Source organism: Oncorhynchus keta, chromosome 2 (assembly GCF_023373465.1).
Source record: "Oncorhynchus keta strain PuntledgeMale-10-30-2019 chromosome 2, Oket_V2, whole genome shotgun sequence".
Classification (NCBI taxonomy): Eukaryota; Metazoa; Chordata; class Actinopteri; order Salmoniformes; family Salmonidae; genus Oncorhynchus; species Oncorhynchus keta.
In genome coordinates, this window is record NC_068422.1 from 30,706,404 (window position 1) to 30,733,165 (window position 26,762).

The 26,762-nt window shown below is 43.4% G+C and overlaps 1 protein-coding gene and 1 long non-coding RNA gene across 9 annotated transcripts in view; both read left to right on the plus strand.

The window, feature by feature from the left end:
- Nucleotides 1–26,762, plus strand: part of LOC118399095 (sodium/calcium exchanger 1) — a 181,317-nt gene that overhangs the window by 58,228 nt on the left and 96,327 nt on the right. The window lies entirely within an intron of this gene.
- On the plus strand, nt 15,965–18,281 carry LOC127910631 (uncharacterized). 5 transcript variants are annotated; one of them, XR_008075540.1, is made up of 3 exons: nt 15,965–16,958; nt 17,215–17,834; nt 18,017–18,281. It is a non-coding gene; the product is annotated as an uncharacterized LOC127910631 (long non-coding RNA). The 5 variants fall into 5 exon arrangements; XR_008075549.1 differs by having other exon boundaries at nt 17,215–17,588; nt 17,653–18,281; XR_008075548.1 differs by having other exon boundaries at nt 17,215–17,406; nt 17,471–18,281.

A 26,762-nucleotide genomic window follows, 5' to 3' on the forward strand; every position in this document is an offset into this window, starting at 1 on the left:
CAATTACATCATCTGTTAATGACTGCAGTAATCCAGTCTGCTTCATGCATTACCACTGGACCATTGCTGATGATGTCAGCAGAGAGGAAGTTGCTCATGAATGCTCGGTTTTCCTCTTGTTTTCGTCAAGTAGCACAGCCACCTTGGCTTTCATGTTCCCTCGCTTCCTCTTGTATGGGCGGTTGTGGAAAATCAGTCCCCGACGGGATGGCTCAAACATTCCCCTTAGCCCTGTTTCTGGGCTACCAGCACCAAACACAGTAACTTCTGATTGGTTCCACACAAGGCCCTGGTCCCGATGCCCAGGAAATGACACCACTCTCTCTCTCTCTCTCTCTCTCTCTCTCTCTCTCTCTCTCTCTCTCTCTCTCTCTCTCTCGCTCTCCCTCTCTCGCTCTCCCTCTTTCTCTCTGTTTCTTACCTTTCTCTCTCTCTCTCTGTTTCTTACCTTTCTCTCTATGTTTCTTACCTTTCTCTCTTACTCTCTCTCTGTTTCTTACCTTTCTCTCTATGTTTCTTACCTTTCTCTCTTACTCTCTCTCTGTTTCTTACCTTTCTCTCTATGTTTCTTACCTTTCTCTCTTTCTCTCTGTTTCTTACCTCTCTCTTCCTCGCTCTCACTGTTCCCCACCTCTTTCTCAGCTCTTTCTCTCCCTCAATTTCAATTAAATATAAAGGGCATTATTGGTATGGGAAACATGTGTTTACATTGCCAAAGCAAGTGAAACAGGCAAGAAACAAAAGGGAAATTAACAAGGGAAATAAACAATAAAAATTAACAGTAAACAGCAAATGTAATATTATTGACAATGTTGTAACAATGTGCAAAATAGTTGAAGTATAAATAAATAAACAGATCAAAATTGATTGCATTTACAATGGTGTTTGTTCTCCACTGGTTGCCCTTTTCTTGTGTCAACAGGCCACAAATTCTGCTGCTGTGGTGGCACACTGTGATATTTCAACTAATATATATGGGAGTTTATCAAGATGGGGTTTGTTTTCAAATTATTTATGGATCTGTGTAATCTGAGGGAAATATGTGACCGACTGGCTCAAATTGGTCTTATGTAGCAACATTTGAAATTGTAAACTCACTTTTGAGAAAAGGGCCTTGAAATGTTTTGGTACCTACTGGAGAGCTCTCCTTTGTCTACACCCATTCAACATTGTTCACATCCTCTTAAGCCAGCCCCACTCATCTCTTTAAGGATTCACATATGAGGTTATGTGCTAAACAGTGAGTAGTGTAGTAAAGATTAAGACTAAAAGTGGTAAAAGTAGTAGCCTACAATAAGGAAAAATTCCAGGTAAGTTTGTCTAGCCCATGTGTCCAGTCCAGGTGGTGCTTGTACAGACAGACCATCTATGGGAGGAAGGATGTCAGCGTTGCACAGCAGCTGAAACCTGGTCCTGAGTCTTGAGTCCAAACGCTCCTTGGTGACAACAAACCAGGCCCCAGAGCATCAAAGACATAAAACAGGAAATAACTTTTAAAAAATTGAAGACATTACAACCTTGCACAACATCAATTCACCTCCCAAGTTTAGATAAGAAGAATAACCTCATACAATCGTTTGAAGTGCTGGTACTGCTTGATCTGTGGCCACAGCCTGAAGTATGGAGTCTGGTGTTGCCAGCCATAGCTTTCCACCAGCACCGTACCATCTAGTCCACAAAAGTGTTTGTGCCCTGGGCGGTATCCTTGTAATACTATTGCATTATGCTCGCTGCAAGTCCTCATGCTTCAGGTGTAACTTGTGCTTGCTTGGGCCAGCTCTTTTTTTGATGGGAGGCAGTAGACCATTCTCCTTGTATGACTGGTGGAGGAGAGTCAGGCGTGTTCTACTGATGCTGAAAGACAAATTCCAGATACAAATATTTTAGCATTATTATACAATAGATGCGAAATACCATTCTGAGATAACATCACTACACACAGTTCATACACGTAATGTTTACTAGCTAGACAGCCATCTAACTTCAGCTAATGTTAGCTAGCTAACAGCAAGCTTTAACTTGGGGTATTTTGTTTAGACATGTAGCCAGCTAGCTAGCCAGCTAAACAATGAACTATAATTCCAATCCATAGAGTACTAGCAATACAAACTGATTTTCATAGCTGGCTAAAGTTAACCAAATAAGTTCAATGTTAACTAGTTAGCTAGCTAACATTAGGCTTTAACTAGCAATGCAAAATAGCATTTTTTTAAAGAAGTTACCCAGCAACTGGACCTTTTTTGGAACACCATTATTTTTGTCTTGCTGAGATTAACTGTCAGGGCCTAAGTCTGACAGAATCTGTGCAGAATATGTAGGTGCTGCTGTAGGCCTTGCTTGGTTGTGGACAGATCATCTGCAAACAGTAAACATTTGACTTCAGAGTCTAGCAGGGTGAGGTTGGGTGCTGCAGACTGTTCTAGTGCCCATGTCAATTCATTGATATATACGTATATATGTATGTATGTTGAAGAGGGTGGGCCTCAAGCTGCATCCCTGTCTCACCCCTCGTCCCTGACAAATACATCAGTGTGTTTTCTTGCCAATTTTACCCGCACACTTTTTTTGTTTGTATATATTTTATAATGTTATATGTTTCCCCCCAAAAAAAACACTTTCTATCAATTTATATCGCAGACCCTCATGCCAAATTGAGTCAAAAGCTTTTTTGAAACCAACACTTTGCTTTGGTTTTGTTTGTTTTTTAATAAGTATGCAGGGTGAATATATGGTCTGTCATACGGTAATTTGGTAAAAAGCCAATTTGACATTTGCTCGGGACATTGTTTTCACTGAGGAAATGTAGGAATCTGCTGTTAATGATAAGGAAGAAGATGTTCCGCATATTGTTGACGCGTATCCCACAGTAGTTATTGGGGTTGAATTTGTCTCCACTTTTGTGGATTGGGGTGATCAGACCTTGGTTCCAAATATTGGGGAAGATGCCAGAGCTGAGGCTGATGTATAGCCAATTGGAATTTATGGTCTGTATATTTTATAATTTAATTTGGGATGCTTGAACACCACAGGCCTTTTTGGGTTGAAGGGTTTTTATTTTGTTCTATATTTCATTCAATGTAATTCGACATTCCAGTGGGTTCTCGTAGTCTTTAATAGCTGTCTTTAAGATTTGTAATTGATTGTGTCATATATGTTTTGGTGTTGGGACTTTGTTATAGGACCAAAAAGATTGTAGAAGTGGTTTATCCATACATCTCCAATTTGTATCGATAGCTCTTCGTGTTGTTGTTTGTTTAGGGATGTGTTCCAATTTTCCCAGAAGTGGTTACAGTCTATGGATTCTTCAATTACATCAAGCTGATTTCTGACGTGCTGTTCTTTATTTTTTCTTGGTGTATTTCTGTACTGTTTTAGTGTTTCATCAGTACATTATTGCTTTCTCACTCTCTCTTCTTTTCTTGGCTGATCTTTTCTCTACTCCTTCATTACCCTTCTCTCTGCTCCATGCTGGTAAGAAAAAGCACAGCACATTAGCAGCCAGTCATTTGTTCTCAGCGTGTGTACAGTAATAGCGCTATTTTCCAAGGCCAGCTGTAGAGCATAAATAGGCTGCTAGAATCTCTCCCGTGTCGTTTAATGTACAGAGAAAAAAAACTTTTATCTTGGATTTGACCCGAGCGCTCCCTACATCAAATGAATGTGGTGGATGTTGTATAAGCTGAATTCTCAGGAAAGGTAACAGGGTTCTAGATAAAGAAACATAATGTTTTTCCAGGGACCATTCCATGCGTCTTTTTTCTAAAGTGCGGTGGATTGAAATCCTAATCAATAGTAGATACTAGTATGTCTAGTATGTCCACTGCAGCCAAGGCAAGAGAGAGAGAACAGACAGAAGAAGAGTTCTAGTGGCTCATCTCTCTTCCTTCCCGTCTTCTCTCTAAGGTCGTTCTACCTCAAATGCAAAAGGAAAAGGATTTCGACACCCACCATCAGATTTTTCTGAAATCGTTTCTGCAGTTAATAACAGATGTGGTTAGCATCGTATACTCCAGACCCAGGCCAGAGCAGTCGCTAGGCCAGACAGGTCGAGCAGGTTTCTGAGCATGGCTGAAGTCATAGAAAATATGCCAGGGTTTATGCAGCTTTTCAAATTAAGTAGCAGTGCCAATGAGAGAGAGAGAGGGAGAGAGAGGGAGAGAGAGAGAGAGAGAGAGAGAGAGAGAGAGAGAGAGAGAGAGAGAGAGAGAGAGAGAGCGAGGGAGAGAGAGGGAGAGAGAGAGAGGGAGGAGAGAGAGAGAGAGGGAGAGAGAGAGAGAGAGAGAGAGAGAGAGAGAGAGAGAGAGGCGGGGGATTCTAGAGAGCAGGAGTGGGCAGAGAGTCGTTCCCATGTCATTTCACCAATCTGGGAAACCCACCATCTCAGATTGTTTTGGAATTGTTTCTGTAGTTAAAAACAAGTAAGATTGACATTCCTGTAACATAATTTGTTAAATTATAATTTGATCTCTGAGAAATGAAGCTAATTGTTTGCACCCAAATAGGCCATTTTAATTCATAGGATTCAGATCCCATATTCAATAGATCTGATTTTGACCAAACTTCTTGCTAGGACTAACTGAATTGCTTTCATGGAGGACTGGCTTGAATTGTGAGGGTGAACACAAAATGTATTTATACCATGAGCCAAATGTATTGGTTTTCTACACAAAGTTTTAAAGGATATGTTGTGGTCTATTTAATAAACACAAGAGACCAGCAAAATTGATATAATAGTGTGGCGGTGCAGCAGGAACAGCAGTATTTAGTGGTCAAAACATGGTACTTTCACACTACTTTGTGGTAAATAATGCAAGTGACTTCAATTACTGATTTCTCTGAACAGGGGAGGAAAACATCACCAGATTCACATGAATGCATTACATAGTATGGAGAAGCAATACTCCAAGCCACAGCTTCACACTACTTGTCAAACACAGAGAACTGATACTGTATACTGTCCATGGATGGTTTTGACCGCTCCTCATGTCTTACTCATTGGTAAGAAGAAGTTTGGTCTAAATTGGATGTTGGGTACTCTATTTATTGAATGTTTTCTGAATTCAATCAATTAAAGTAGCCAATTTTGGTGCAATCAATTAGATACATTTTTCATAGATCAAATACATTTTTACCAAGTAATGTTTCATGAAGGCCAATCTTACCTGCTTTTTGCTGCAGAAATGATTTCAGAAAAATCTGAGATGGTGGCTGTCATGGCTTGCTGAAATGACACGGAACAACTCTCTTTCCACTCATGCTCTCCCCAATGCCCTCGCTCTCTTTGAAGTAGAAATTATGAAATGAGTTGGGAGCGTGAATATTAAATTCCTCTGGAGTCAGACAGCTGGCTGCTGCTTAATTTCAGAACTTCATTCTCTCTCTCACATACACCCTCTCTCTCTTTCCTCTCTTCCTATTGGCATTGCCTGTTCGACCTGTCTGGCCTAGCGACTGCCCTGGCCCGGGTCTGGAGTAGGGTGGCTGGCCTAGCAACTGCCAATCACCCTACTCTGGAGTAGGAAGGGAGAGGGAGGGAGAGAGGACACAGCGCAGTCCCATAGAGACTGAGCCACGGGAAAATAATAAAACATGGAGGAAGGAAGGAGGGCAGTAAGCAGTGTGTCACCAGGGCCACCCGAGACCAGTCTGAACGTGACATGTTTACATTAGCCAGTCGTCATTGTGGAAGGAGATGTCTAGTATATACAGATGTCAGATCTTAATTTAATCACTATTTTGTCGCAGAACATTTTCCTGCTTCATCAGGAAAAAATTCAAATGAGCCTCGTGAGTCCCTGAAAAAGAGCAGTTCTATTTCTCTCCATGCGGCGGCAGTCGAGACATTGGAATCAGGGCTTCTTATCAAAATAGTCAGTCCAGCGATATTTTACTCCCACTCTTGAGAAGAAATGACCATATCAGACTCTTTTTGCTAGCATAAATAGGAACCAAATAAAATAATAACAATAGGCTGCACCAACATTAGTTTCTATTCATACAAAGTGTCAGGTAAATTGCCACAGTAGATTTGCCATGGTAAACAATTACATATTTAATTTCTGTTATACGGAATGCTTGTCAAATAGATAAATCACCCTTAGTCTGTTCAAAATGGTCTAAGTTGTTCCGATTACAATACTAATCATAAGGTGAACATATCTTGAAAGGCTGGTTGAATGCAGGACTAAGGTCAAACCGACATCTTTTAGTGAGCGGTAATGGGGTGAATTTAAAGCGTATCGATGGTTTAACGAGACATCAGCTGGGGATAATCTTAGTGCCATCGATGGGTGTAAAATACCCATTGTTATTTGATTATATTCCAATAGGCTACATTCTGTAGGCTACCCATTAGCCTATCCATTGTTATTTGATTATATTCCACTAGGCTACATTCTGTAGGCTACCCATTAGCCTATCCATTGTTATTTGATTATATTCCAATAGGCTACATTCTGTAGGCTACCCATTAGCCTATCCATTGTTATTTGATTATATTCCAATAGGCTACATTCTGTAGGCTACCCATTAGCCTATCCATTGATACATCATGAAGGGTATGAAAACCGATAGTAGGCTACTGTTTGTTTCCCTGGCTGAGTTGATGAGCTGATTTGGGCCATCAGTTGATTAACGGATGTAGGCCCACAGAAGAACAATGAACTTTCCTCCAGTGTGGATGCTGGTCCACATTTTATAGTTAGGCTATGTATAATTTGTCAATATATTTCTGGTCTTTGGTGTGGATTGAAAGCCTGTATTGTGTGGCTTTAATATTTCGTTAAGCTGTCAAGAGCCTATCCAAAGAAAATGCTGTTGCGCTGAGACACTTTTTTATATGTAAATGATCAGAATATTGGTTTTTCTTCTTGAAAACATTGAAATAAATGCAATTAACTTGAGGGCCTAATGTAGGCTCAGGCTGGACACTATATCGCCCAGCACTGGGTTTGAGCTCATGTAGTAGTATTAGTAGTTGTAGGTTTTATTGGTTTCTCATCAATCATAACATCAATCATATATCATTATCAAATAGTAAAATCCTAAACTAACCAAATACTTAATATAATACAATGTTAAAATATGCAATATATAAAACATTTCAACAATGACAAGGTTTCGGGTGGCAGGTTTAGAAAATACATCTTTAGAGATTTTAAGAAGGCATTTCTAAGACCCGTGGGCTATATGGTGTGAGCACTGATCAGTTTAGTCAAGTATGGAATGGGAGAGTTCTGATAGTGTTCAGTTTGTGGCTGTTTCCGGGTTGCCCCTCCAGTAATCAGCTGTCTGGTTTGGGGGAGCCTGTCTGCAAACGGGCAGTTCTGCAGGGAACACACAGCTTAGACCACTGCGATACGGCAGCCCACAATGCTCTAGCAAGCACTAAGAATACTATGAATACTCATGACACATACAGTGGCTTGTGAAAGTATTCACCCTCCTTGGCATTTGTCCTATTTTGTTGCCTTACAACCTGGAATTAAAATGGATTTTGGGGTGGTTTGTATCATTTGATTTACACAACATGCCTACCACTTTGAAGATGCAAAATATGTTTATTGTGAAACAAACAAGAAATACGTTTTTTTTTTTTACTTGAGCATCCATAAATATTCACTCCCCCAAAAGTCAATACTTTGTAGAGCCACCTTTTGCAGCAATTACAGCTGCAATTCTCTTGGGGTATGCCTCTATAAGCTTGGCACATCAAGCCACTGGGATTTTTGCCCATTCTTCAAGGCAAAACGGCTCCAGCTCCTTCAAGTTGGATGGGTTCCGCTGGTGTACAGCAAACTTTAAGTAATACCACAGATTCTCAATTGGATTGAGGTCTGTGCTTTGGCCATTCCAAACCATTTAAATGTTTCCCCTTAAAACACTCGAGTATTGCTTTATCAGTATGCTTAGGGTCATTGTCCTGCCGGAAAGTGAACCTCTGTCCCAATCTCAAATCTCTGGAGGACTGAAACAGGTTTCCTCTCAAGAATTTCCCTGTATTTAGCGCCACCAATCATTCCTTCAATTCTGACCAGTTTCCCAGTCCCTGCCGATGAAAAACCTCCCCACATCATGATGCTGCCACCACCATGCTTCACTGTGGGGATGGTGTTCTCGGGGTGATGAGAGGTGTTGGGTTTGAGCTAAACATAGTGTTTTCCTTGATGGCCAAAAAGCAAAATTTTAGTCTCATCTGACCAGAGTACATTCTTCGATATGTTTGGGGAGTCTCCCACATGACCTTTGGTGAACACCAAACATGTTTGCTTATTTTTTTCTTTAATCAATGGCTTTTTTTCTGGCCACTCTTCCATAAAGCCTAGCTTTGTGGAGTGTACAGCTTAAAGTGGTCCTATGGACAGATACTCCAATCTTCGCTGTGGAGCATAGCAGTTCCTTCAGGGTTATCTTTGGTCTCTTTGTTGCCTCTCTGATTAATGCCCTCCTTGCCTGGTCCGTGAGTTTTGCTGGGCAGCCCTCTCTTGGTAGATTTGTTGTGGTGCCATATTCTTTCCATTTTTTAATAATAGATTTAATGGTGTTCCGTGGGATGTTCAATGTTTCAGATATTTTTTTATAATCCAACCCTGATCTGTACATCTCCACAACTTTGTCCCTGACCTGTTTGGAGAGCTCCTTGGTCTTCATGGTGCCACTTGCTTGGTGGTGCCCCTTGCTTAGTGGTGTTGCAGACTTTGGGGCCTTTCAGAACAGGTGTATGTATATATACTGAGATCATGTGAAATGACACTTAGATTACACACAGGTGGACTTTATTTAACTAATTATGTGACTTCTGAAGGTAATTGGTTGCACCAGGTCTTATTTCGGGGCTTCATAGCAAAGGGGGTGAATACATATGCACGCACCACTTTTCCCCCAAAAAATTGGTAGAATTATATAATTTGTTAGATTTAAGTCATTTTTTTCATTTCACTTCACCAATTTTGACTATTTTGTGTATGTCAATTACACGAAATCCAAATAAAATTTTATTTAAATTACAGGTTGTAATGCAACAAAATGGGAAAAACGCCAAGGGGATGAATACATCAAATCAAATCAAATGTATTTATATAGCCCTTCGTACATCAGCTGATATCTCAAAGTGCTGTACAGAAACCCAGCCTAAAACCCCAAACAGCAAGCAATGCAGGTGTAGAAGCACGGTGGCTAGGAAAAACTCCAGAGAAAGGCCAAAACCTAGGAAGAAACCTAGAGAGGAACCAGGCTATGTGGGGTGGCCAGTCCTCTTCTGGCTGTGCCGGGTGGAGATTATAACAAAACACGGCCAAGATGTTCAAATGTTCATAAATGACCAGCATGGTCGAATAATAATAAGGCAGAACAGTTGAAACTGGAGCAGCGGCACAGTCAGGTGGACTGGGGACAGCAAGGAGTCATCATGTCAGGTAGTCCTGGGGCACGGTCCTAGGGCTCAGGTCAGTTGAAACTGGAGCAGCAGCATGGCCAGGTGGACTGGGGACAGCAAGGAGTCATCATGTCAGGTAGTCCTGGGGCATGGTCCTAGGGCTCAGGTCCTCCGAGAGAGAGAAAGAAAGAGAGAAGGAGAGAATTAGAGAATGAACACTTAGAGGACAGGAGAGGTACTCCATATATAGCAAACTGACCCTAGCCCCCCGACACATAAACTACTGCAGCATAAATACTGGAGGCTGAGACAGGAGGGGTCAGGAGACACTGTGGCCCCATCCGAGGACACCCCAGGACAGGGCCAAACAGGAAGGATATAACCCCACCCACTTTGCCAAAGCACAGCCCCCACACCACTAGAGGGATATCTTCAACCACCAACTTACCATCCTGAGACAAGGCTGAGTATAGCCCACAAAGATCTCCGCCACGGCACAACCCAAGGGGGGCGCCAACCCAGACAGGATGACCACAACAGTGAATCAACCCACTCAGGTGACGCAGCCCCTCCAGGGACGGCATGAGAGAGCCCCAGTAAGCCTGTGACTCAGCTCCCGTAATAGGGTTAGAGGCAGAGAATCCCAGTGGAAAGAGGGGAAGCGGCCAGGCAGAGACAGCAAGGGCGGTTCGTTGCTCCAGAGACTTTCCGTTCACCTTCCCACTCCTGGGCCAGACTACACTCAATCATATGACCCACTGAAGAGATGAGTCTTCAGTAAAGATTTAAAGGTTGAGACCGAGTTTGCGTCTCTGACATGGGTAGGCAGACCGTTCCATAAAAATGGAGCTCTATAGGAGAAGGCCCTGCCTCCAGCTGTTTGCTTAGAAATTCTAGGGACAATTAGGAGGCCTGCGTCTTGTGACCGTAGAGTACGTGTAGGTATGTACGGCAGGACCAAATCAGAGAGATAGGTAGGAGCAAGCCCATGTAATGCTTTGTAGGTTAGCAGTAAAACCTTGAAATCAGCCCTTGCTTTGACAGGAAGCCAGTGTAGAGAGGCTAGCACTGGAGTAATATGATCAAATTTTTTGGTTCTAGTCAGGATTCTAGCAACCGTATTTAGCACTAACTGAAGTTTATTTAGTGCTTTATCCGGGTAGCCGGAAAGTAGAGCATTGCAGTAGTCTAACCTAGAAGTGACAAAAGCATGGATTAATTTTTCTGCATCATTTTTGGACAGAAAGTTTCTGATTTTTGCAATGTTACGTAGATGGAAAAAAACAGTGAGTGGGTCCAGAGACATGTTTGTTTGTAGAAACACCACTTCCAGCTGCACCAGGCGGTGATTCTAAATTGAAAAAATGTATATACAAATCCTCCTGTGATGAAAGGGGTCAAATTAAGATCTGACATCTGTACAGCCTGGAGGACTGGAGGGACGGGGCTACAGTAGTGTAACATAAACACCTGCTCACTGACAGCAGCATACCTATATATTTCACTGAGCTAAATAGTACAGGAACAGGCAGTGGGGATACTTATGAACAGTATCCCTCTAAAATAAGACATGGGGTATGCAGTGCTTGTATACAGTAACAACATGTTTGCCCTCTGATTTGATTCAATGCTTGACTGTTTTAAGTCTTACATGATGTATATTCATAGCTATTGATTCACAGTTTGTATGTTGATTTGTGTGTTGGAGTCCAGACAGAGCTTCCCTATGGAGCTGAAGTCGCATCCAGTACTGTATCTATTTATCCAGCTTTTAGCCCCAGCAGGGCACCAAACATTCAGCCCCCCACCCACTCACCCTCCTCTCCCCCGACAGTCTCAGCATTGGAGCTAATAGACTTGGGATTTAGTGGCGTGGTTAAGGGATTTGTTTCTAGACATATTTCCACTCTGTTCATCTTTGATGTGAAAATTATGAAATGAGTTGGAAACGTGAATATTAAATTCCTCTGGAGTCAGACAGCTGGCTGCTGCTTAATTTCAGCACTTCATTCTCTCTTTCACATACACCCTCTCTCTCTCTCTCTCTCTCTCTCTCTCTCTCTCTCTCTCTCTCTCTCTCTCTCTCTCTCTCTCTCTCTCTCTTTCACATACACCCTCTCGCTCTCTCTTTCACATACACCCTCTCGCTCTCTCTTTCACATACCCCTCTCTCTCTCTCTTTCACATACACCCTCTCTCTCTCTCTTTCACATACACCCTCTCTCTCGCTCTCTCTTTCACATACACCCTCTCTCTCTCTCTCTATCTCTCTCTCTTTCACATACACCCTCTCTCACTCTTTCACATACACCCCCTCTCTCGTTCTCCCCTCTCTCGTGACATGGGATGTTCTCTTAATAAGAGTGTGAATTAGGCCATTTTCCTGGCCTGCTAAGAATTGAAAATGTAATGAGTACTTTTAAGTGTCAGGAAAAATGTATGGAGTAAAAAGTACTTACTTTTCTTTCGGAATGTAGTGAAGTAAAAGTAAAAGTTGTCAAAAAGATCAATAGTAAAGTAAAGTACAGATAGCCAAAAAACGACTTCAGTAGTACTTTCAAGTATTTTTACTTGAGTACTTTACACCACTGTATGTTATGTATGGTACAAGGTGCTGTACGTCGTACTATAGGTTGTTATGGTTTACGACAGTGTGTTTCTTTACTTATGAATGGGTTGTCGGAATGGCATATGTCATTCAATGTCAGAGTGACGAACAATTTGAAACCGTGCAGATGTGCGACCTTCTACAGCTAAGCTAGATATAACACTGTACTTATCTATAACTGGGATAATAAGTCGCAAACTAAAAAAGAATATCAACAAATGTGCACACTAGCGGCTCTGCTCTCTGGACTGATCTGAAAAGCCCATTCACTCAATGATGAATGAAAGAACGATCGTGGGCTACTCCAGAAATATAATTCTACTCCGTTGTGCTCTAGCTTTGCCTAGAGCAATCTTGCAAAGTTAGATTTGTTTTGGTTTGTTGTATTGAAAAGGGGCTGAAATAATGATGCATAAATAACGGAAATAACGTTAATCTATATAGGGCAAACTAATGGGGCGAACTCATGTCTTCTGCGCGGCAGTCCTGGAGGAGGCGCGGCCGCGTAGCCGACCACCACGATCACTGATTCTGTAGAACACTTTCAGGTTTTTGCTTGCCATATGAGTTCTGTTATACTCAGAGACATCATTCAAGCAGTGTTTTCTATCCAATATTATTAATAATATGCATATATTAGCATTTGGGACAGAGTAGGAGGCAGTTCACTCTGGGCACGCTATTCATCCAAAAGTGAAAATGCTGCCCCCTTGCCCAAAAAGGTTTACAGGTGTGCCTTATTTAAGTTCATCTGTGGAATTTCTTTCATTAATGTGTTTAAGCCAATCAGTTGTGTTGTGACAAGGTACAGTTGGTGAATAGAGGATAGCCCTATTTGGTAAAAGACAATGTCCATATTATGGCAAGAACAGCTCAAATAAGCAAAGAGAAACGACAGTCCATCATTACTAATACATGAAGGTCAGTCAATACAGAACATTTCAAGAACTTTTAAAGTTTCTTAAAGTGCAGTTGCAAAAACCATCAAAAGCTATGATGAAACTGGCTCTCATGAGGACCATCACATGAATAGAAGACCCAGAGTTACCTCTGCTGCACCTCAGATTGCAGCCCAAATAAATGCTTCACAGAGTTCAAGTAACAGACACATCTCAATTGTTCAGAGGAGAATCAGGCCTTCATGGTCCAATTGCTGCAAAGAAACCACTACTAAAGGACACCAATAAGAAGAAGAGACTTGATTGGTCCAAGAAATACAAACAATAGACTTTAGACAGGTGTAAATCTGTCCTTTGGTTCCAGCTACTGTGTCTTTGTGAGACGCAGAGAAGGTGAACGGATGTGTGGTTCCCACCGTGAAGCATAGAGGAGGAGATGTGATGGTGTGGCGGTGCTTTGCTGGGACACTGTCAATTATTTATTTAGAATTCAAGACACAGTTAACCAGCATGGCGACAACAGCATTCTGCAGTGATACACCATCCCATCTGGTTTGCGCTTAGTGGGACTATCATTTGTTTTTCAACAGGGCAATGACCCAGCACACCTCCAGGCTGTGTAAGGGCTATTTGACCAAGAAAGAGAGTGATGGAGTGCGACATCAAATGACCTGGCCTTCACAATCACCCGACCTCAACCCAATTGAGATGGTTTGGGATGAGTTGAACTGCATAGTGAAGGAAAAGCAGTCAACAAGTGCTCAGCATATGTGGGAACTCCTTCAAGACTGTTGGAAAATAATTCCAGGTGAAGCTGTCATCAAGGCAAAGGGTGGCTACTTTGAAGAATCTAAAATCTAAAATATATTTTGATTTGTTTAACACTTTTTTGGTTAATACATGATTCCATATGTGTGTATTTCATAGTTTTAATGTCTTAACTATTATTTTACAATGTAGAAAATAGTAAAAATAAAGAAAACCCTTGAATGAGTAGGTGTGTCCAAACTTTTGACTAGCACTGTATATGATACAACTATTTGCCTTTGTATAGAGTGTATTTCTCAGTGTGTGAGAGTGGACCCACTGGACACCCACTGGTTGAATCAGCGTTGTTTCCACATCATTTCAATTAAATTGCATTCAACCAACGTGGCATATACTTTGGTTTGACGTCTGTGCCCAGTGGGTACAGTATGTATGAGGTGAAACTTAGTGTGTACAGTGAATGCACAGTGCATGTGTTCTAAGCCCCTTCCTTAAGAAGCATGCAGGAACAGTTGGGTCTCCTCCAATGAGAATTCATTCCTTCTGCATAAGCACACTCATCTCACTGGCTCTGACTGTATTTGCCAGTGATGTTTTGTAGACCTATAGAGAATTCTCATTGCTATACATGTTATAGTCATTCAGCAGAACATTCCAACACACTCTCAGTCTGCGCAAACCACTATTGGTCATGTAGAGGACTCACAGTGGTTTTAGACCTCAACTCCCTCCCCCAGCAGTGTAATAACAGGACAGTATACCCGTCTAAACTAAAGAGAGAAATTAATATCAAATGCTCCCCCCTCTGCCAGCTCGTTTCTCCCCCTCTGAATGAGAGCTATTTTCCCCTGTGCTCCTCAACATGTATACATCCCAAATTAAATCAGTGCTCATTAATAAGAGTGGATGCTGTACAGCACTGGATTGCCAAACTAGATGGCAGCAGGAGTGCTTCAGAGCAGAGTGACTGGCTGAGTAGCAGTGGGTTTGTTTAGGCTCAAAGCATTCAGCTAGGACTGGGCACCCGTATATATGTCCTCTGTCTCTATACGACTATACGGACGCTCCTCACTCAAATACATCCCCCTTCAATCCCAGACCACCTTTGGCTGTGATGTCATGGCTCTCAGCCAGAGCATGAATAATTGAACAAAAAAGTTCAAATTAAAAGGCCTAAAGATCCTGTTGGCAAGGAGAGCGTCACCAGGGGAATATATGGGGATACATAATGGATAGGAGGATGGGAGCCGAACAGTATAATCAAGCAGAGTAGAACTGAGCAGAGTATAACCAAGTCAAATCAAATACAATTTTATTTGTCACATGCTTTGTAAACGACAGGTGTAGACTAACAGTGAAATGCTTACTTACAGCCCTTCCCAACAATGCAGAGAGAAAAACATGATAATACAAGGAATGAATACACAATGAGTAACTATAACCTGGCTATATACACGGGGTACCAGTACCGTGTTGATGTGCAGGGGTACAAGATAATTGAGGTAGATATGTACATATAATGTAGGTAGGGATAAAGTGGCTATGCAACAGGATAGATAATTAACTGTGACAGCAGCGTATCTGATGAGTCAAACGTGTTAGTGCGAAAAGGGTCAATGTAGATAGTCTGGTTAGCTATTGGTTAACTATTTAGCCGTCGCTAAATGGCATTCGCTACCAGACATGGGATGTCTGCCATCTGTCACAGAAGTGAGTGGCGGCTCCAAAGCTGGGGGTCGTCATGGGGTCGTCACGTGAGGAGATGTCAATCAAAGTGGTGGCTGGTTGCACTTTAAATGGGGAGGACGGGTTCATAGTAATGGCTGGAATGGAACAAATGGAATGGTATCAAACACATGGTTTTCCATGTGTTTGAGTCCATTCAATTCACTCCATTCCATCCATTATTCTAAGCCATGGCCCCTCACCATTCTCCTCTGATGTGGAGGGAGGTTCAGCCATATGAGTTCTGTTATACTCACAGACATCATTCAAACAGTTTTAGAAACTTCTGAGTGTTTTCTATCCAATACTATTAATAATATGCATATATTAGCTTCTGAGCCTGAATGCTGCCCCCTATCCCAAACAGGTTTTAAGCAAGGCAGAAATGTAGGCTGCAACCTGAGAGAGCTCACTTTCATTTTTGTAATTCTCCAGATAACTCTCCAGATTTCTGTACATATCTGCACACCAACTCCACTGAGCAGTGCAGAGAGACGCCACTACGACAGCGGCATTGTGTAATTTTCATGCAACTATTATTGAATTTGGTCTTTTTTTTAAAGCTCTGTTAACCCCCTCTTAGCTTCCCACTCTCGGGAGCATGGGAGATTATGCCTGTGCGGTGGTGGAGGCGGGGAAGGGGGGTAGCTGGGGTAAATAGATTTTTGGGTAGGAAGTAATCATCTTTGTGAATTTAGAATAGTTTGTGGAGTGGAGAGACAGAGAGAGACATACAGAGAAGGAAAGCGGCAGAGAGAGGGAGAGGTAGAGAGAGGTAGAGAGACAGAGAGAGACATACAGAGAAGGAAAGCGGCAGAGAGAGGGAGAGGTAGAGAGAGGTAGAGAGACAGAGAGAGACATACAGAGAAGGAAAGCGGCAGAGAGAGGGAGAGGTAGAGAGACAGAGAGAGACATACAGAGAAGGAAAGCGGCAGAGAGTGGGAGAGGTAGAGAGAGGTAGAGAGACAGATAGAGACATACAGAGAAGGAAAGCGGCAGAGAGAGGGAGATGTAGAGAGAGGTAGAGAGAAAGAGAGACGCAACGAGAGAGAAGTAGAGAGAGAGAGAGAGGTGGAGAGACAGAGAGAGACATACAGAGAAGGAAAGCGGCAGAGAGAGGGAGATGTAGAGAGAGGTAGAGAGACAGAGAGACGCAGCGAGAGAGAAGTAGAGAGAGAGAGAGAGAGACATACAGAGAAGGAAAGCGGCAGAGAGAGGGAGATGTAGAGAGAGGTAGAGAGACAGAGAGACGCAGCGAGAGAGAAGTAGAGAGAGAGAGAGAGACATACAGAGAAGGAAAGCGGCAGAGAGAGGGAGAGGTAGAGAGAGGTAGAGAGACAGAGAGAGACATACAGAGAAGGAAAGCGGCAGAGAGAGGGAGAGGTAGAGAGAGGTAGAGAGACAGAGAGAGACATACAGAGAAGGAAAGCGGCAGAGAGAGGGAGATGTAGAGAGAGGTAGAGAGACAGAGAGAGACATACAGAGAAGGAAAGCGGCAGAGAGAGGGAGAGGTAGAGAGAGGTAGAGAGACAGAGAGAGACATACAGAGAAGGAAAGCGGCAGAGAGAGGGAGAGGTAGAGAGAGGTAGAGAGACAGAGAGAGACATACAGAGAAGGAAAGCGGCAGAGAGAGGGAGATGTAGAGAGAGGTAGAGAGACAGAGAGAGACATACAGAGAACGAAAGCGGCAGAGAGAGGGAGATGTAGAGAGAGGTAGAGAGACAGAGAGACGCAGCGAGAGAGAAGTAGAGAGAGAGAGAGAGACATACAGAGAAGGAAAGCGGCAGAGAGAGGGAGAGGTAGAGAGACAGAGAGACGCAGCGAGGGAGAAGTAGAGAGAGGTAGAGAGACAGAGAGAGACATACAGAGAAGGAAAGCGGCAGAGAGAGGGAGAGGTAGAGAGAGGTAGAGAGACAGAGAGAGACATACAGAGAAGGAAAGCGGCAGAGAGAGGGAGAGGTAGAGAGAGGTAGAGAGACAGAGAGAGACATACAGAGAAGGAAAGCGGCAGAGAGAGGGAGAGGTAGAGAGAGGTAGAGAGACAGAGAGAGACATACAGAGAAGGAAAGCGGCAGAGAGTGGGAGAAGTAGAGAGAGGTAGAGAGACAGAGAGAGACATACAGAGAAGGAAAGCGGCAGAGAGAGGGAGAGGTAGAGAGACAGAGAGAGACATACAGAGAAGGAAAGCGGCAGAGAGAGGGAGAGGTAGAGAGAGGTAGAGAGACAGAGAGAGACATACAGAGAAGGAAAGCGGCAGAGAGAGGGAGATGTAGAGAGAGGTAGAGAGACAGAGAGAGACATACAGAGAAGGAAAGCGGCAGAGAGAGGGAGAGGTAGAGAGAGGTAGAGAGACAGAGAGAGACATACAGAGAAGGAAAGCGGCAGAGAGAGGGAGAGGTAGAGAGAGGTAGAGAGACAGAGAGAGACATACAGAGAAGGAAAGCGGCAGAGAGAGGGAGAGGTAGAGAGACAGAGAGAGACATACAGAGAAGGAAAGCGGCAGAGAGAGGGAGATGTAGAGAGAGGTAGAGAGACAGAGAGAGACATACAGAGAAGGAAAGCGGCAGAGAGAGGGAGATGTAGAGAGAGGTAGAGAGAGAGAGAGAGACATACAGAGAAGGAAAGCGGCAGAGAGAGGGAGAGGTAGAGAGAGGTAGAGAGACAGAGAGAGACATACAGAGAAGGAAAGCGGCAGAGAGAGGGAGAGGTAGAGAGAGGTAGAGAGACAGAGAGAGACATACAGAGAAGGAAAGCGGCAGAGAGAGGGAGATGTAGAGAGAGGTAGAGAGACAGAGAGACGCAGCGAGAGAGAAGAAGAGAGACAGAGAGAGGGAGATGTAGAGAGAGAGAGAGAGAGTATGAGAAAGGCAGAGAGAGAGAGGTAGAGAGAAGGAGAGTCAGGAAGTGGTTGAGGAGAACAGCCCTGATGAGACATTAAGGGGGGGTTCATCAGTGTGAGTGATGGCTCTGTCTGTTGCTGGGCCTGTTCTCCAACTGAGACAATTAAATATGAAGAGGAAAAGAGGGGAGGGAGGGGCGGCATTACAGGGGAAAGCCCGGATTGGTTGCCTGTCACAATGGAGACGGGCATTCTTAAATGTTTTGCTCTTTGTATTTGGTAGTTTTGAACAAGATGACAGCTTCCAAATGTGCACCATTTCTATCTGTCTTTCTCTCCTCTCTCTCTCTCTCTCTCTCTCTCTCTCTCTCTCTCTCTCTCTCTCTCCTCCCTCCTCTCTACCTACCTATCTCATGTCTTGTAATCCTAGTTATGATCAATACAACAAAATCAACAGATAACTGAATCCAGGATTAAATATTGTGGCTATATGTTAGTAATATAGATGATTATAATTATAATGCGCTAACTGCTAGCTGCAGCAGGGCCAAGGAGCCAGACAGTGATTAGTGATTGGGATTCTCCTTATGTAAATCACATCTACACTAATGAGCGCTGTGTTTTTAAAATCTTGATTAATAATTAATTTCTGCTGATAATGAGCCTGTGTGCACAGCAGAAATGTCTGTGTAGATAACTACAGAATAGTGAAGGGTTGAGATTTTTTCATGTCTTGAGAGGACCAATCGTTTCACCAAAGGTCTCAGACTAGGTTCCTGATTGGGCTGGGATGGGATTGGGGCCATGTAAAAAAAAGATAGGGGGCATGACAGGTCAACTCAGTAAGTGATTCCTGCAGCACTAGTAAATGGACCCTCGGGAGTGTTTGAGTTGGAAACAAGTCAGAAGTCAATGCAACACAAGCACACTCTCATTATGTGTGGCGCAGTCCAGTTTATTACTTGGTTTTGACTAAATGCCTGCTTGTAAAGAAACCCCTGTATGAAAACTCCTCAGAAATTGTCTTCCAAAATATTTCACCATACATTACATCCATGTGTGATCCTAGTGAGACGACACCTCAGTAGCTAGCTGCTGTCTCTGCCTCTCCATCTGTGCAGTATGTCTGTCTCGAGGCTCAGCTGTACAGCCTCATGGTAAATCTGATCTCATAACCAGAATGAACCACACCTCAGATACATACTCTGTGTCAGTTCAGGCGGCTTGAGCTTTCTACACAGCTCATTCCTTGTCGTTCCTGAAAACAACACACACAGTGAGATTAGAAAGTAAGCTGTTTTTTTCTCAACCATCTGTCCTTCTCTTTGTCCACCGACTCCAGGCTAATGCTACTGATCTGTTCTTGGTCCAGTGTGTGTAGACCCACTGCAGATCTATACCATGTACATGTGAACTCAGAACAGTTTATGTCATTACATTTTTTATTGATTGGTTAACCTTATACATCATTACATATTGCTGTACAAAGATTATTCTCAGTAAGTGGACACTTTGGTTCCTGGAAAGAGCTGTGACATAACCAACAGCCAACAGCTGTGACACATTCATTGTCTCTGTATGTGTGGTTGCTGTGGTGGCTAGCTGGTAGTGAATGACAGGCCAGTATTAGACATCAGGGACCCAGAGAAGATGAAGTCTCAGTAGTAGTCACTTCCTTCCCTCAAACCTTGGAGCAGCAGGTAGAGCTGTGCTTATTGCAGCACACAATACAAACTACAACACAGCAGGCATTGAAAGTGACTGCTGCTATTGTTCTTGCTGCTCAGTAGGAAAGTACCATGGTCTTGCAGCGGATGTGAGCTTCAACTGAAAGCCACTTTCAAAGAGCGAGACTCTAACCCAGACGCTTATAAGAAAACCCGCCCCGCCGTCAGATGACCCATCAAACAGGCAAACCGTAAGTACAGGACTAAGATTGAATCCTACTTCACCGGCTCCAACGCCTTTGAGATGTGGCAGGGCTTGCAAACTGTTACAGACTACAAAGGGAAGCCCAGCCGCGAGCTGCCCAGTGACACAAGCCTACCAGATGAGCTAAACTACTTCTATGTGCACTTCAAGACAAGCAACACTGAAGAATGCATGAGAGTACCAGCTGTTCCGGCTGACTGTGTGATAACGCTCGCCGTAGCCAATGTGAGTAAGACCTTTAAACAGATCAGCATTCACAAGGCTGCAGGGCCAGATTAATTACCAGGAAGTGTACTCTGAGCATGTCCTGACCAACTGGCTAGTGTCTTCACTGACATTTTCAACCTGTCCCTGAACGAGTCTGTAATACCTACATGTTTCAAGCAGACCACCATAGTCCCTGTGCCCAAGAACACCAAGGTAACCTGCCTAAATGACTACTGACCCATAGCACTCATGTCTGTAGCCATGAAGTGGTTTGAAAGGTTGGTCATGGCTCAAATAAACACCATTATCCCAAAAACCCTAGATCCACTCTAATTTACAAACCGCCCCAACAGATCCACAGATGATGCAATCTCTATTGCACTCCATACTGCCCTTACCCACCTGGACAAAAGGAACACCTATGTGAGAATGCTATTCATTGACTACAGCTCAACATTCAACACCATAGTGCTCACAAAGCTCATCACTAAGCTAAGGACCCTGGGACTAAACACCTCCCTCTGCAACTGGATTCTGGACCTCTTGAGGGCCCGCCCCCAGGTGGTAAGGGTAGGAAACAACACATCTGCCACACTGATCCTCAACAAGGGGGCCCCTCAGGAGTGCGTGCTTAGTCCCTTCCTGTGCTCCCTGTTCACCCATGACTGTGTGGCCAAGCACGACTCCAACGCCATCATTAAGTTTTCTGACGACACAACGGTGGTAGGCCTGATCGCCGACAACGATGAGACAGCCTAAAGGGAGGAGGTCAGAGACCTGGCAGTATGGTGCCAGGACAACAACCTCTCCCTCAACGTGATCAAGACAAAGGAGATTATCGTGGGCTTCAGGAAAAGGAGGGCTGAGCACGCCCCCATTCTCATCAATGGAGGTGTAGTGGAGCAAGTTGAGAGCTTCAAGTCCCTTCGTATCAACACCACCAACAACCCCTCAGGAGACTGAAAAGATTTGGCATGGGTCGTCAGATCCGCAAAAAGTTCTACAGCTGCACCATCGAGAGCATCCTGATTGGTTGCATCACCACCTGGTGTGCTAACTACTCGGCCTCCGACTGCAAGGACCTACAGAGGGTAGTGCGTACAGCCCAGTACATCACTGGGGCCAAGCTTCCTGCCATCCAAGACCTCTATACCAGGTGGTGTCAGATGAAGGCCATAAAAATTGCCAAAGACTCCAGCTACACTAGTCATAGACTGTTCTCTCTGCTACCGCACAGCACATGGTACCGGAGCACCAAGTCTAGGTCCAAAAGTTTTCTTAACTGCTTCTACCCCCAAGCCATAAGACTGCTTTACAGCTAATCAAATGGCTACCTGGACTATTTGCATTGACCCACCCCCTTTTACAAGCATTTCACTACACCCGTAATAACATCTGCTAACCATGTGTATGTGACCAATAAAATGTGATTAGATTTTTTTTTACGCTGCTGCTACTCACTGTTTATTATCTATTCATATTCAGTTTACCCCTACCTATATGTACATATTACCTCAATTACCTTGACTAACCTTGACGGTACCCCCTGTATCTAGCCTCATTATTGTTATTTTATTATTGCTCTTTTATTTTTTACTTTAGTTTATTCAATAAATACTTTTCTTAAACTCTTATTTTTCTTAGAAACTGCATTGTTGGTAAAGAGCTTGTAAGTAAGCATTTCACGGTAAGGTCCTCACCTGTTGAATTCGTCGCATGTGACAAATACAATTTGATTAGGATTGTACTGCGGAGCGGGGTGACATGGGACAGTTCATCACCAGGTGGGCTGCAGTGTTCTGAAAAGGTTGCAGGGGTTTGATGGCACAACCAACAGCAAGTTGCAGTAGTCCAGACGGGAGATGACAAGTGCCTGGATTAGGACCTGCGCAACTTCCTGTGTGAGGTAGGGTCATACTCTACTGATGCTGTAGAGCATGAACCTGCAGGTGCGAGTCACTGCTTTGATGTTTGTAGACAGGGTGTAGCGCAACTGAATGCATTCAACTGAAATATGTCTTCCACATTCAACCCAACCCAACCCATCTGAATCAGAGAGGTGCATAAGGCTGCCTTAATTGACATCCACATCATCAGCGAATGGTTGTTGTTGCTCAGAGGCAGATTTTTCCACTTTACAAGCTCGGGGATTCAAACCAGCCCAACGCTCTTAATGACTAGGCTACCTAGGGTTACACCAAGGTTCTTAGCATTCTGGAAGGGGAACATCGTGGAGTTTGCAACTGTAATGTAGAGGATTTGGAGCAGGCAGGCCTTCCCCCGAGAGGAAGAGAAGCTCTGTCTTGTCGAGGTTGAATTTGAGGTGGTAAGACGATATCCAAGCTGAGATATCTTCCAGGCATGCAGAGATTTGTGTCGCCACCTTAATGTCAGAAGGGGAAGAGAAAAGTAGTTGAGTGTCATCCACATAGCAATGATAGGAGAGACCATGTAAGGATATGTTGGAGCCGAGTGACTTGGTGTATAGAGAGAAGAGGAGAGGGCCTAGAACCGAGCCCTGGGGGACACAAGTAGTGAGAGTACGTGGTGCAGATATAGATCCTCTCCACGTCACCTGGTAGGAGTGATCTGCCAGGTAGGATGCAATCCAAGAGTGTGCAGAGCCTGAGACACCCATCCCTGAGAGGGTGGAGAGGAGGATCTGATGGTTAATGGTGTTTAAGACAGCGGATAGATCTAGGAGGATGAGAACAGAGAAGAGAGTCAGCTTTGATAGTGCAGAGAGCCTGACACAAAGGAGAGCAGTCTCGGTTGAGTGGCTTGTCTTGAAGCCTGGCTGGTTAGGATCGAGAAGATCGTTCTGAGAGAGATAGCGAGAGAGTTGGTCAGAGACGGCACACCCAAGTGTTTTGGAAATAAAAGAAAGAAGGGTTACCGGTCTGTAGTTTTTGGCGAGTGTTGTTTTTTTTACAAGGATATTGACTCTTGATATTTTGAAGTCAGCGGGGATGAGTTGATGAGAGAAGTGAGGAATGGGAGAAGGTCTCCAGAGATGGTCTGGAGAAGGGAGGAGGGGACGGGATCGAGCCGGCAGGCAGACAGGTTGTCGGGCGGTGGCGTAGGGTAATCTGTGTGTGTGGGACCAGTGGACTCAATAGGCTGAGTGAATAAGGAGCGGATGTAAACTGTGTTCATGCGATGACAGTGAGGGGTTTACCTGTATCAGGTATATCAATGGAATGTCACTCTGCGGCAGTAGCGACATACACTTCTATTCCACTTTCTCCTTGTGCTGTAAAGAAATTCATTTGTTACTGTGAGGTGAGACCAACAGCTTCTCTCTGTCACATCTGCCAATTCAATTACACTGTCATTGTCTCAGGTCACAGCGTTTAGCAGTGTCCCTCTCAAAGTAACAGTAGATAAGGCTGGGCTCTCACATTTCTGTTTGAGTTTAATGTTTTGTTACGTGACAGGAGTAGGAGGAGGTGTGTCTGTTTACTGTGTAGTAGCAGTAGACATAGAAACTAAACTACTCTGTGTGGTGTACACAAATAGCTGGTGTGTAGGCCTATGTTAGCTAGGTGTTGTATTACATACAGGACAAGAGAAGTAATGTCTGTTCAACGGTGTGATGGACAAGAGAAGGACAAAGTACCAATGGAGTGTATATTTCATTAGGTTTGTTGGAGTGACTCCACCAATAGAGGTTTGATCCTGTCGTCAGGGAACTGAGAATGTATCCCAGCAGTTTTGGGTTGGTAAGTCTTCTATTGAGTTAGACCTGGATCAAATACATCGAGAGTGACAAATATTTGAGTGAGTTTGATGTGCTAAATCAAGTGCTAAATCAAGTGCTAAATCAATCGCACCTGAAATACTTGACATACGGTATGTTAGGGTGTCCACACACTCTGCCCATTGTGAGTGAAAACTTGTTCTGGTGATGAAATTTTGCCTCCTTATGTTATAAAATAGATTTTACCAAGACAAATATGATTATTTATGTTCTGAATCGTTCAGTGGGGCCTTTCGCTAACATATCATTAGCATTATATTTTAAAAAGTCAGATTTCGTAACCTAATGCATCTGGGTAATAAGCATCGAGCTCTGTTGACAGAGTGGTGCCGGTTCCTCGCAGCGACTTGAGGATTTTGCATGTTGTGGTTGCGGTCTGCAAAGTTGTTTTGCAGGTTGTGGTTGCGGTCTGCACAGTTGTTTTGCAGGTTGTGGTTGCGGTCTGCAAAGTTGTTTTGCAGGTTGTGGTTGCGGTCTGCAAAGTTGTTTTGCAGGTTGTGGTTGCGGTCTGCAAAGTTGTTTTGCAGGTTGTGGTTGCGGTCTGCACAGTTGTTTTGCAGGTTGTGGTTGCGGTCTGCAAAGTTGTTTTGCAGGTTGTGGTTGCGGTCTGCAAAGTTGTTTTGCAGGTTGTGGTTGCGGTCTGCAAAGTTGTTTTGCAGGTTGTGGTTGCGGTCTGCAAAGTTGTTTTGCAGGTTGCAAAAAGCCAAATGAACATGACATGAACTGGATTAAATGTAAAAAGCTTTGAAAATAAAAACCTTCTGTACGCTCAGTGCTCTGTTGACATTTCAGAGATACGCTTGTGTTTGTGAGAAATGTTTGAAAAATAACAATAACTATTCATTAATATGAATAGCGTATACTCACATGAAAAGAATACATGTCATGTCTCAAAATCGATACCTATCTTAACTCTATATTGTTATATGTTCTCCAGATTTGAGAAGAAAGATTACAAGTTGCTTGATGGCCAATTTAATTCCACTAAATAATGCAAATTAACCTATAGACTGAAGCATGATGGTCAAATGTATTTACAGTACCGTTCCAACGTTTAGGGTCAACGGTGAGCCTGTCAATTAGCCTTTATTCTCGCACAACATCCTGCCTAGCTGACACAAAGCTATTTTTCCAGATTTTGTACACATTCTTTTCTCTGGCCTCCATTGATTTAGTCAACCTAATTTTGGCCATCCTACAAGGGTAAAAACGGCAATAACCTTTGAGCAGATGATGTGTTTTTGATTGGACACCCTACACACTGTATGTATTTGGCCCAGGTGTCTTTGGTACTGTCTTGGTCTCTGTTTTATCTGGTCTCTTTTGTCTACAATGGCCTGGTATCACCTTTATCTCTCTCTCTCTCTCCTCTCTCTGTTCCTAAGTGAAGGATGCAGCGTCTTCTCTCCTATCCTGTCCTCCCCGGACTTAGAGGACATACACAACTCCAACAACATCAATCAGACAAATTGTATTTCTCCTTTTATATGCTGCTGTAGGCTAATAGAGAGCCACCTGACTAGCAGATTCATCAACTCTAAAACGACTGCAGAGCTGAATCTGAGCTGAAAACAAAATGTAAGGGAACGTCTCTTTCAGCTCTCTATTGACTTCAACTCATTTGTAACAGGTATAAGCTTAGGGCTCATATAAGCATAGGTAGCAGGTAACACGTTATCAGATGATTTACTGTGTCATAATATAATAGTATATGCCATGTAACAGTCTCTTTTTTTCATAGAGACTTACAGCCATGCATGCATATACATTTTACATATGGGTGGCTCCGGGAAGTGAACACACAATCCTGACATTGCAAGTGTCATGCTCTACCGACTGAGCCATACAGGAAAATATTACAGTATGGGGAAGTTTAACACAGAGACAAAGGTGTAATGTCTGCTTCAGGTTAAATCCTTTTTTTGTGTCTTTTTTGGGGGACTGTATGTCCTGTAATCTTTGGGAAGCCCTTGGACTGGATGTTATCCTTAATCCATGTGTGTGTGTTTGTGTGTGTGTGTGTGACTGTGGACGTGTGGATTAATCAGGGGATTGAGTCTCCTCTTTATCCCTCATAGACAAAAGCCAGCTAGTAGGCTCTCTGACTACACAGGAATCAAGCTGTATAGCGTGTCACCAATAACACGAATACTGATACTATTAGATTATGACCTCTACTACTACTAGTATACTATTACTATTGGTACAACAATGGGTGGCAGTTAGGCTAGCGGTTAAGAGTGTTGGGCCAGTAACCGAAAGGTCACTGGTTTGAATCCCTAAGTTGACTAGGTGAAAAATGTTGATGTGCCCTTGAACAAGGCACTTATAACCATAATTGCTCCTATAAGTAACTATGGATAAGAGCATCTGCTAAATGACAAAAATGTAAAACAACAACTCCAAATCAAAGAAATGTTGATTAAAGATACCAGTTAATATGCTACTAATTATATCAGTATTGTAGGGGCACGTGTGGTCCATCTGTCCTGTTATCTTTACAGCAGTCAGGCAGCTTAACAGCAGCTGGGTCCTAGAGTCGCCGTGGGAACTATTAAAGGGCCTTGGGCCTGAGGGATCTGGAGATACATAAGCTGAAACAAGAAGAATCTATGGTCCCCCACATGTTGACCAAGTGACCAGCATCCCCT